This window comes from Pogona vitticeps, chromosome 1 (genome assembly GCF_051106095.1).
Source record: "Pogona vitticeps strain Pit_001003342236 chromosome 1, PviZW2.1, whole genome shotgun sequence".
Classification (NCBI taxonomy): domain Eukaryota; kingdom Metazoa; phylum Chordata; class Lepidosauria; order Squamata; family Agamidae; genus Pogona; species Pogona vitticeps.
In genome coordinates, this window is record NC_135783.1 from 69,817,439 (window position 1) to 69,829,504 (window position 12,066).

At 41.4% G+C, this 12,066-nt stretch overlaps 1 protein-coding gene and 1 long non-coding RNA gene across 4 annotated transcripts in view; one reads left to right on the forward strand and one right to left on the reverse strand.

Moving 5' to 3' along the window:
- The window catches only part of TULP4 (TUB like protein 4), a 150,090-nt gene extending 148,133 nt beyond the window's left edge, over positions 1-1,957 (reverse strand). Inside the window, exon 1 of one of the 3 annotated variants that reach the window (XM_020809543.3) lies at positions 1,818-1,957. The gene's annotated coding sequence lies outside the window, so the exon portion shown is untranslated. Of the gene's footprint in view, positions 1-948; positions 1,137-1,499; positions 1,724-1,817 lie in introns of those variants that run through there. The other 2 variants (XM_078383216.1, XM_078383217.1) reach the window with 2 other exon arrangements.
- LOC140705838 (uncharacterized) lies at positions 1,123-4,376 on the forward strand. Its single transcript, XR_012085386.2, has 2 exons — positions 1,123-1,553; positions 2,118-4,376. It is a non-coding gene; the product is annotated as an uncharacterized LOC140705838 (long non-coding RNA).
- The last annotated feature ends 7,690 nt before the right edge of the window (positions 4,377-12,066 follow it).

The following is a 12,066-nucleotide window of genomic DNA, read 5'->3' on the forward strand; positions in this document are numbered from 1 at the left end:
TATTTTGATGATCTGCATTAAAATCCCACTAAATTGGGAGGGGAGTGATTTAACATTGTAAATTTCACAAAGCATGCTTTTGAAGGTGGAATTTCAAGCCAGTCTTGGCAGTGTCCAGTCTTGAAGCTAAAAACACTATTCATTAAAGCCTCTCATTTGATACCACAGCTTAAGGAATGGCCGCATTAGGCAGACAAAAGTAAAAAGAGCTTGCCAATGTAACATAACATGTAATATACTTCTATCAAGAGGCCAAGAGCTCTCAGTGTTTAGTCTTATCCTATTGCTTACCACACTGCCCAGACTACTCCTGCACTTTTCAGAACGCAGAGTGAGCAGAGGTAGTAACTGAGTGCAAATGAACCAGCAAACAAAGAGGGAGGAGCACAAATGGGCAGACAGGATTCAACCAAAATACCAAATCTTCCTTGTAATTGAAATAAGAGACAGACACTCTCCAAAAATAAAAATCCACCATTTCTAATATTGCTAGTCAGACTGACTGTTTGTTTATTTATTTCCTTAGTAATCTGTATACTGCCCAATTTAGTTACATACACTACTCTGGGCAGTTAACCATAGTAAAAATTACCCTCCCAAGTAAGCCACTAAACCCAGATAGACTTCCTTTCTACCTCAAATCAGATAAAAGGTTAGAGTTGAGAATGATTCACATTCTCAGTAGTTAGCTATACTAGCAACAAAATGTACTCACTCCAAAAGACCTTTATTTGTTCTTTCTTCCACATTCTGAAGTCCCAGCTTTACAGACCCCTATGCCTTAATCACAGAGGTTTGTCCTTGTTTGTAAAAGTGAAGACACAGCATGCCTAGGTCGAAACATAACCCCAAACTGGCAGGTCAGGTAAAGCAGGTGCATCGTTTTCAGGAGAAATACAAACCGTTCCCCCCCCCCTCCATCCATTTATGAATTTGATGGGTACCAACCACCAGGTTGCATCTTAGTAATGCTCCAGTCTCTAAGAAAATTCCTTAGATGGTGAGGAGAAGAGGAAAGGCGGGCAGTTTTGCTGCAAACCCCTTTCGCCTCCCCGACACAAAGCTTCATTCCAGTCACCGCCGCTTCGCCTCTACATCTTCCTGGCTGACAGACAGGCAGGCAGACTGTAGACAACAACATGCTCACAGGGGTGGGTGGGTGGATGGGTAGGGGAGTCAGGGGAGGTCCCTCCGGGCAAAAGAACACAAAGCAAAAGCCCCCTAGCTCTCTCGCTCTCGCTCTCTCGCTCTCTCTCTCACACACACACACATATGCTTTCCACCTCCGCTCGACCTCCCTCCGACCCCATCCACTTCCCACCACACCTCTGGGCAACTCGCCTCTGCTGACTCCAAGGAGACCGTCCTCTCCTCTCCTCTCCCTCCTCCCCGACATCGTCTTTAAAACAAACAAACAAACAAACACCCCGGGCAATGGGAGCGACGGAAGACATCTTCCTCCTGCCCTGAAGACGAAAACAAGCCCATCAGACAAATACCTCCACGTTCACCGACTGCTGGAGCATCTGACATCAACGGAAGGGGAAGGCTATGTAGGCATCAACATGAGCCCCCGTCCTTAGGCAGAGATCCTGCATCCTCCGCCCGGGGGGAGGGAAGAAAAGAGCGTGTGTGTCCCCCCCAAGAGGATGGGGAGGGAGAGCCAGGCGATCGGGCGGATTGGGAGGGACGGGTGGGGGGGTGATGCCTTTTCCACCCTCAGCCCCTCATGGGGGGGGGGACGGGACGGGGAGGCTCTGATTCAAATAGGGGAAGGCGGCGGCGGCGGCGGCGGGGTGGGGGGGCAAATGTCTCACCTCTCCAGGGAGCTCCGGAGCGGTGGCCTCGTCCTGTGCGGCTTCCGCCCCGCCAGCCCGGTCGGTCCGCCGTCGCTCCTCCCGACGAGCCCAGCGTCCAGAATCTGTCTGGGTCTCTGTCTCGCTCGGGCGTGCTGTTGCTGCCGCCGCCGCCGCTGGGCCCGACTCCCCTTTCACGTGATGCAACCACATGATCCAACACGTTCCTCTCCCCTTCCCCTCCCAAACTTCGGCGTTCTCTCTCTCTCTCTCTCTCTCTCTCTCCCCCCCCCCCCGATTTGCTGCTGCTCATGGAGGAAGGAGTGAAGTGTCAGGCGCGAGCAAAGCAGCGACCCCCGAGAGTTAACACTGTTCCGGTGCCCCAAGGACGTACGACAGAAGAACAAAGAGGATCGCGTCTCCAGAGCACGTGCAGAGTGCGTTTTGCTTGAGACTTCGCCCCTCAACGCTGGAGTTGCTGTCGTTAGTGCGCCTCACCCGTGGGGAAACAGAGACTCTGCCTAGACCGGAGGTCGGCTTTAGGCCCTGCCTGGCCTAGTGCTACTACTGTATATCCATTTTATTTAAACACTTCATTTCATTTACGTTAGAATTTTTTTTTTCAGAATGAAAGGCGACTTGGTTTCATGTTTTTGCAAGGAATCACTGTATGGAGCATTTGTAAGAACTCAATAATATTGTTGCAATTTGAATCAGTTCCCTTTATGGTTCAGGTACTATGTTGCCCCCCCCCCCCAACAAAATAACGTGTTATCTTTGCGGTATATTTAATTACAGACCCTTAGTCGGTTTTGTATGTGTTTTTCCTCTTGGAACAATAGGAGCAAGTTACCTTTTGCCACTTCAAGGGCATCAACTTGCTAGAACATCTGTCATTTTAATACTGGAACATATAGGTACATATTCTGGAGAAAGGGAGGTACCTTACAAAGAAAAGGGCGTTTTCTTGGTTCTTTATTGCACCAGCTCTGCTTAAGCCAGGCTGACCAAACTGCAAATGGCTTCAGACTCAATTAATTTAAGAATTACAGATAAATTCATTTTGAAAAATGTTGTGTGAAAAAATAATTATGTTGGATAAGCAACCCCCTTGATTTTCTTTCTCTTGCCAGCAAACACAGAAAATAGAAAGAAAAAATAAAGACTAAAAATCTGCAATTCCATGGTGATGAATAACTAATTATAATCACCTTTGGAAAAGAAAATCATACACCATAAGCAAAAATGTAGAGCCTGTTGAGATGCACTGAACTGGTGCATCATGATGCCCTAGACATGACTGAAACTGAAAGAAGAATTTTACTTACTTCAGTGCCAGAGACTTTAAATAATGGAGAGACCTTCCCTCTCTCCCTTTTCCCTATTTGTTTGAAATAATTTTAAATTAAATGCGTATATATGCACCTACATGGAATGACAGCAGCCATCTGGAAAGGAATAGTAGAATATCACTGGTAAAACTGAATAACAGCTTAGAGGTACTTCGAAAGATAAGTTGGAATGTAACAACAAAACAAAAGTTTGTCCACCTGTTAACATCTAAAACACTATTAGACGTCAAATTCTTCATTACGATGTCAAACAATCCCTAGTACTATAATGTAATTGGCTCCTATGAAGGACTGATAGCATTCCTATTGGAAGCATTAAGTCATAATCCAACTCAAGAACACAACAGGCCAAACTGCCCCAAATGGGATTGGTTTGATTGTGAGTGTAGAGACCAAAAAGTTCTCCTAAGGAGGATTTTTAGACAATATAAGGAACAGGAGCTAGAATACATACCACACGAATTCTACGAACTAAAGAATCAGATACAGATATTGTGTAAGGAAAAAAGACAAGCCTTTATTCATAACCAATGGAAGCAACTACTTGCCACAGTATCTCTTAGAAAATCCCAACTATTTGGGGGCATAGGGAATAATACAGCTAAATGCAATTTCTCAGATCCTGCTAAATTCAGACCAAATAGTTGGTCCAGACATTTCTCAATCGTGTTTTACATTAAAGACAACTCCACCAGTGTTAAGGGTGAAGTCCTGCCTAAGGAATTCCAAGAGTGGCTTCTAGTCACCTCTACAGAGATGAAGGAAGTAATTTCTCAGTTAAAACTGGGCAAATCACCAGGATCTGATATCATATCCCCAGAGTTATTAAAGTTCAATATGGATGGGTGGACGGCACCATTGGCTGCCCTTTTCACCATGGTAGACAAAACGGGCCTATTACCAGAAGCCTGGACCAATGCAATAGTAGCTCCAATCTACAAATCAGGTGACCCCCTAAACCTTAATAAGTATAGAACAATCAGTCTTCTATCTTTCATAGGAAAACTTTATATTAAGCATCTTTTAAACAGACTTGCAGCCTGAGAAGAGCAGATGGCAATAACTGGACCAGAACAAGCAGGATTTAGGAATGGGGAAATCTACCCTTGATCACTCCTTCACTTATTAGCACATCTGATAAATAAATAAATAAAGCAGGCCAAATCTAAACTTATATGTAGCCTTTTCAGATCGAAGGTGGGCTTTTGATTCAGTTGACCGAGAAAAATTGTGGAACAAACTAGCCAACCTCTCAATTTACAGAAGGCTGATATTTCTTATTAAGAGACTGTATTCTACAACCTCCTGCCAAATCAAATACTCAAACTCAGGGATCTTAACTGACTGGACACCCACCAACAGATGGATCAAACTGAGCTGTTTATTATCCCCTTCACTATTCAACTTGTTTTTACATGATTTAGCCCCCTAAATCAGCTCTACGCAGGTCTCTCTACTTTTGTACACAGGCAACGCAATTATGACACAGTTATTTTGTCTCGTACCAAACCTGGTTTAAAATATCTGATGCGCAAACGCCTCAAATTTTTAGCCAATAATAACTTACAACTCAATTATGATAAGTCTAAAATCATGGTGTTTGCAAAGTCATGGAAACTGTACAAGTGGATTTTTGAGGGAAGCAAGATTGAACAGGTTAAACACCTTAGGGACCTGGGCATTACGTTTTGTATATGCCAATAAAGGTTTTGATTTATTGAGTAGCCATTTCATGAGCGATAAAACATTAATTGAAATATTTTCAAAACAGGTCCAGAACTGGAGCAAGCAGTGGTGTCAGAACACAATTTGGGGAAGTTTATATTTCCAAGATGTGCTTTTGGGGTAAAGTATAATCAGCAGGTCATAGGCATCTATAATTCTTACCAGTTCTTTACATCATCCATTGCAGAAGTTTGGGCTGTTCTAGGTATTTGTTTCTGCTTTTCCAAGATATTGCATGAAATTCCACAAAATCCTGTAAAACTGGCTTCAGCAGAGTCATGATGGGATACAAAACCCAAATGTAACCATGTGCCTGAGCTGGAAGTCTGCAAATAGTTTTAAGCTCCTGACTCAGAGTATACAACATAGTATTCCAGGTTTATCAAATCAAACTGCATGTACATACAGTATCTTTTAGACCCGTGGTCCCCAACCTTGGGCCTCCAGATGTTCTTGGACTACAACTCCCCGAAGCCTCCATCACCTTTGCTGACCAGGATTTCTGGGAGTTGGAAGTCTAAGAACATCTGGAGGCCCAAGGTTGGGGACCACTGTTTAGACCCGTGGTTCTCAACCTTGGGTAACCCAGGTGTTCCTGGACTGCAACTCCCAGAAACCTTAGCCAGCACGGCTGGTGGTGAAGGCTTCTGGGAATTGCAGTCTAAGGACACCTGGGTTACCCAAGGTTGAGAACCACTGGTTTAGACCATTAATTGGTCAAGTAAACTTCAGCTTATTTGCTCTATATTTGACACATTAACTAGTTGAAATAATTAAGATGATCAGAATGAGGTCTCTACTAGTTTGAGCATGGAGTATTAATTTTTCACAATGCCTTCTAGTTTCCAGGGTTCCTGTTTCTTTTTCTTCTGTCCTGCCTTTCTATTCGTATCTCAATACTTCTGTGCTTTTTCTGCTACAGGACTGTTCAAATACTGAGTACAATTTCTATAAAGATGTATCATATTACCACTTCTGATTATACAGTAAGCCCACAGTTACAGTTTCCATTCAAAGGAGAGCAGTTTTCCTGGCTAAAAACAACATAGCATTAGCAGTATTCAGAATGTCAGCAGAGGAAAGGTTCAATGGCTATCTTTTTTTCTTGGGAGTGATTTGTAAGTACATTTGTGTAAAAGCAGAAAGAACGGTCAGGAACACCTTCATGAGGTATCCACACCTCATGGTATCCCCACCTCCTGAATCTATTATATAAATAAATGTGTTAAATATTATACACATTTTTCTTCTTCCCCTTTGTTTCCTATTGGAGTTTGGACATCATTTTGGCTATACTGACCTTGGACATGATAGCACTTCAGGATTTTTCAGCCAAGAAAATTCCTTCCCATACTTCTTTTCCAATTTATTTCACTTTAAATGAGCAAGTGGTGACAATATATACTTTTTATTTGTAATGTAATGGCTAACAGATTATAGTTTTCTGCATTTTACATGTTTGTGATTTCTTGGTCTTTTTTAATTCCCTTTGTTGATTATCCTCTTGACCTGTTAAGTTCTTAATATCCTTCAATTAATCTATATTTAAAATGCTTATATCTTTTTTACAGTTGCCTGTTTTAATGTCCAGTATTCCATGCCCATAGAGTAAAATCACACTAAATCACATCATTCGATATATATCCTGAAAGGGTTTATTTCATCTTTATGCTGTCACAATCCCTGTGTACACCCTTTGCTTTCATTTGGCATCTTTAACTGCATTTCCTTTTCTGTTTGCTGTTTATTGATTACCATTAATTTTGTTTTCCTAGCATATTTTGACTGTGTTTGTTACAGTGGACCCTTGACTTACAGACGGCTTGACTTACAGACTTTTTGAGTTACAGACTTCTCTGGCCACAAAATTTAGGTTTGACTTGCAGACTGAGATTTGACTTACAGACCAGAAAAAAACCAAAATGGAACAAAAACGGCCTGTTACGGGATTAATCGGTTTTCAATGCACTGTAGGTCAATGGAGACTTGACTTACAGACTTTTTGACTTGAGAACCGCCTTCCAATACGGATTAAGTTCTCAAGTCAAGACCCCACTGTACTTAGTTTGCTTTCTTTTAAAGTAATCTTTGCAGCCTATACTTGTATTTCACTGTGTTTGTAAATATGGTACTGCCAGACTCCTAGAGGGCAGTTGACTTCCCCAAGAGTCCTTTAGATATTTATAGATGTAGGCCAGGGGTCTCCAAACTATTCACATGGAGGGCCACATATTTGTGATGTTTTCAAGGGCCGAAGGAACACGCATGCACTCTTGCTCAACGCACTCCCACACACACTTCCACCTGCACACATGGGCCAGATAAAATGGCCAGGCGGGGTGGATGTGGCCCGCAGGCTGTACTTTGGAGACCCTTGATCTAGGCAAAGAACAGAAACCTATGATACGTCATAGCTGACATTATCCCAGTAAAGAGTTAATCCCAGATGAAATCAGACAGGTATTGACAAGCATTTCAAAATTCATCTGGGTACCTTCAGTATAAGTATTTTATTTGCTGCAGTAATTCCAGTCAATTACAAAACTTGTTAATTTTGCAAGCGTTTTTACAAGTTCCTTAACATAAAAATACTTAGATTTGTTGTAACATCCCAATATCTTACAGTTGTAAGAAAAATTATTTGGTACATTGCTTAAAATCCAAAAGTCTTACAGTTGTGTAAAACTGTAGGCATAACTCTATGAAAATTAAACTTAAGTTTTAGGCAAATACTTCAGTTGTGTTATATTTATGTTTCAAAAATATAGGAACATTTTAAAATACAGGAACTTATAATCGAAAGGGCAGAGAATACATATCTAGAATGCATAGAGTTCTTAAGAAAAAAATTGAAAGAAGCAGAAAGCAGTGTAATGCATCAAAAAGTTTTTAAAGTAGAAATATATAAAGTAAAATGTATTATTTAACTCTAAGCATGTTTTAACACACAGAAAAACATTTCAAAAGGAGCCTGTTAAAGTCTAAGGAGGAAATATCCTTGTGTACTTTCTGGAGCCTCTTCATTATCTTTCTCCCTTGATAAGAAGTATTTCACAGCTGTTGCTGCTTCTGATTCTGAGAAACAAAGGTCATTTATATTCTAAATTATTGTTTATCTAATCTGGTATGAAGCAGTTAGTTACCCCTGCTTCTTAGCAACAATTGCTTACTTCTCTGGCTTAGCATAAATGTCTGCTTAAAAGCAGAAATATAAACATGTTTATGTCACTCCTTTGCTTGTAAGCAACTAATATATTTATCTACAGTGGTGCCTCGACTTACGAACATCCCTACTTATGACCATTTCGAGTTATGACCAGTTCTGGCCAGAAAATTTTGCTTCTACTTGCGACTGGTGCTTCAAGTTACGAACAGAAAAAGGCAGGTAAAGGGGCGGGAAATTCAAATTGTTAACTGTAGGTGGCAAAAGAGGCTGCTTCTTTGTAGCTCTTTTGCCCCAGCAGTTAAGTGTGTGTGTGATCAGAGGAGGCTGCCTGGTAAGGTAAACTGCTGTTTTCTGCTTTTTGAAAAACTGTTCTTGATGTTTTTGCAGTGTGGTTTTGGGCTGGGGAGAGTTATGTTTCTGTGCTGTGATGGATCTTGGGAGGTTTGTGTGTTTTTTGTTTTCCCGCTGTTTCCAATGGGTCTTGGGAGGTTTCTTTGCTTTTTGGATTTTCTTCCCCCATTTCCAATGAGTCTCGGGATGTTTGTGTGTTTTTTGTTTTCCCCCCATTTCCGATGGGTCTTGGGGGGGTTGGTTGCATTTTGGATTTTTCCCCCATTTCCAATGGGTCTTGGGGGGGTTGGTTGCTTTTTGGATTTTCTTCCCCTATTTCTAATGAGTCTTGGGGGATTTGGTTGCTTTTTGGATTTTCCCCCCATTTCTGGTGGGTCTTAGGGGGTTTCCTTGCTTTTTGGATTTCCCCCCTATTTCCAGTGGGTCTTGGGGGGTTTGGTTGCTTTTTGGATTTTCCCCCATTTCTGATGGGTCCTGGGGGGTTTCCTTGCTTGTTGGATTTTCTTCCCCCATTTCCAATGGGTCTTGGGGGGTTTGGTTGTTTTTTGGATTTTCCCACCATTTCTGATGGGTCTCGGGGGGTTTCCTTGCTTTTTGGATTCCACCCCCCCATTTCCGATGGGTCTTGAGGAGTTTGTTTGCTTTTTAGTTTTTTCCTCCCCATTTCCGATCTTGCACAGTCTGCTTGATTGCTTTTTGCTTTGTCTTGTTTGCATTTGAGGTGGGTCATGCACGGTTGATTTTTTTTTGTTTGTTTTCTTTGCATTAGGTCTTGCATGTATGATTGCTTTTTGCTTTGTCTTGTTTGCATTTGCAATGGGTCTTGCATGGTTGATTGCTTCCCCCTTTCCCCGGCTTGAAAGGATTAATTGCGTTTTCGACCGGTCTTGCAGCAATTTTTTTGTATGGGTGATTTTTTTTTCTTCGGCCGGAATGAATTGCATTTTCAATGCATTACAATGGGAAATGGTGCTTTGACTTATGACCATTTTGAGTTATGACCATCCTCCTGAACCAAAAGCAAAGCAAAAGCAAAGCGTGCTGCTTATATACCGCCCCATAGCACTTCAGGCACTCTCTGGGCGGTTTACAAAATAATTATGCAGACTACACATTGCCCCCCCCCCAGCAAGCTGGGTACTCATTTTACCAACCTCAGAAGGATAGAAGGCTGAATCAACCTTGAGTCAGCTACCTGGGATTGAACCCCAGGTCGTGAGCACAGTTTTGGCTGCAGTACAGCGGTTTAACCACTGCGCCACAAGGCTCTAACCAATTAAATTTGTAAGTCAAGGCACCACTATACATGGAAACCATGTCAATGTAGTCATTTAGCAGTGAGGTTTGTTACTTTTCTTAAATAATGCAGACTATCTCTGCTTGATTAAGGTAATTACTCCACATTTTTCATTTATTACATTTTGCCCCTTTTATATTTCTTGTTCTCTGTTCACATTACATTATCATCTCCTTTTTCTTAAGAAAACTGGCTCACATCTTATTAGTGGCTTTTCTTCCCAAACCTTCCAATTGTTTTGGAAAGTAGTGGAATTATTTAGAAAACAGTTATGACTAATGTAAACTCTCTTCATGTAGTACTTTTTCATTTGTGCTTTCACTTTCTTGGCAACCTTTAAAACACTTTTTCTTGTTTTCCCTTAATCTTTCCAGCATCCCATTAACTCATATTTTCTGAATACTGTATTGACAGTATGATGTAACTTTTTTCAGGTGCAGTTCCCTGTACCCTTTCTACCCCTAATCCAATGTCTGCTTCCAGCTGCAGTAGACTCACTATATCCATTGCTGAATGGCTAACACATAGTAAATCCCAATGGTTCTGTTCCAATTGGGACTGGCCAGTTAGTCAGATAGAGTGAAAAAGTGATTAAATGAATTTGTGGATTGCAAGGCAATCAGTGGGTACCAATCATGTAGGTTCCCAGTATGATGTAGTGCAGTGGTTCTTAACCTTTTTGAAAGAAACGCCCCCTTGAGCCATTGAGGAAGTTATCATCGCCCCCCTCCCTGTGGTGATATCTTATTTATTTATTTATTTATTTATTTATTTATTTATTTATTTATTACACTTAAATCCAATGACCCCTGAAAACAAAATTCAATTCTAAGAAAATGAAATGCCCCCAAAAAGTAACATTTAATGATTTAGTTGCAAGCGAATTTTAAGACGCAAAAAGAAATATAAAAAGGGCATAAAAACAGACCACAATGCAGGAACTAAACATTTCAAGACGAAAATTCTGAAACTAAATTAAGATTGGAGGAAAATATATATTCATGCACACTGTAAAAAGGCTGCAGCCATCTTAACAGGTTGGGCTTGCTCCAGCGCCCCCCTACTGCCCCCCTTCTGCTCCAGCGCCCCCATGCCGCCCCTTTTCATTCTACCGCCCCCCTGAAAAATGAAATTGCCCCCTGGGGGGCATTATCGCCCACGTTAAGAACCACTGATGTAGTGGATTGAGTGATGAACTAGGACTATGGGGAACAGGGTTTGAATCCCCGCTTGGCCAGGGAAACTGACTGGAGGAATGGAACTAATAAAACCACTCTTTACATATTTCACTTACCTTAAAAACACTGTCCGGGTCACTATAAGTTGGTTCTTATAGTAAGTAACATCAATCATGTAGGTTACATAATCAGGATTGAAACACTGGGTTCTGAGTTGGTTACCTTTATGTTCAGTTTATTAGCATCTGATAGATAGCTGGTTCACTACTTTGAAACAGAAATTCTGGATTTTACTACACTTTGTCTGAGCCAAGAATTCTTTTATGTACAGAAGTGAGCTACAGATGGCTAGGTCTAAAAGAAAAGAGCAAGAAAAATGAGACGTGGTGTGAATGAAGCAACAGAAGTAGCCAGGGGACCTAAAGAGGGGAAATAGAAAGTTCCCAATGAAAGGAAGGGATCAGGATAGGATGTGCTCACTTAATAATTTTTTTACAAGTTGTCATAATCCTTTGGATACAAGGTTCGCACTAAGCTGGGCACATGCACACGACTCCACTTCCCTCTGTGCAGCGATCACGTTAGGTTCCGGTCGTGACAGAACCTAGTGCATGGGGGCAGAGTCGTGCACACACGCAGGGGTGGAGGTGCAGAGAGAGAGAAGTGGAGCCCCACCCAGCAGGATTGAAATTAGAGGGTACATTGCTTGAATGACATGGCTAGGGGTTTCCTGGTGTTTAAGGGCTGCGTTTGCTTTAAAGGAGAAAAGAGATTTGGTAGTTATTAGTGGCCACTATAGTTACACTGCACATTATTCTGTATTTGTTTGCTTTTTTAATCCATATATAAGCTATGTTTCAGCAAATAATATTAGAGTATTATAAATTTATTTATGTTTTATTGAAACATTACAAGGACATAAGCCACTGCCAATTAGATCTCTTTCAGAACTCCTTGATGAATAGCATATCCTAGTGACTTTTTCATTCGCAATTTGTCAAACTTTAAGTCTTTATCTATTGTTATTTCTGTTTGACATGAGAGAGTAACAGTGCTGTCACTGTTGAATGTAAGAATCCAAACCCCTGTTCATTCTGTCTCCATATGTTCAGAAGGGGTAGAGAAGACCATGTTTTTTATCTCTGTCTGAAATCATGGCACTAACCAGCCTAACCGATGCTAATGTTATATTGAAAGACAA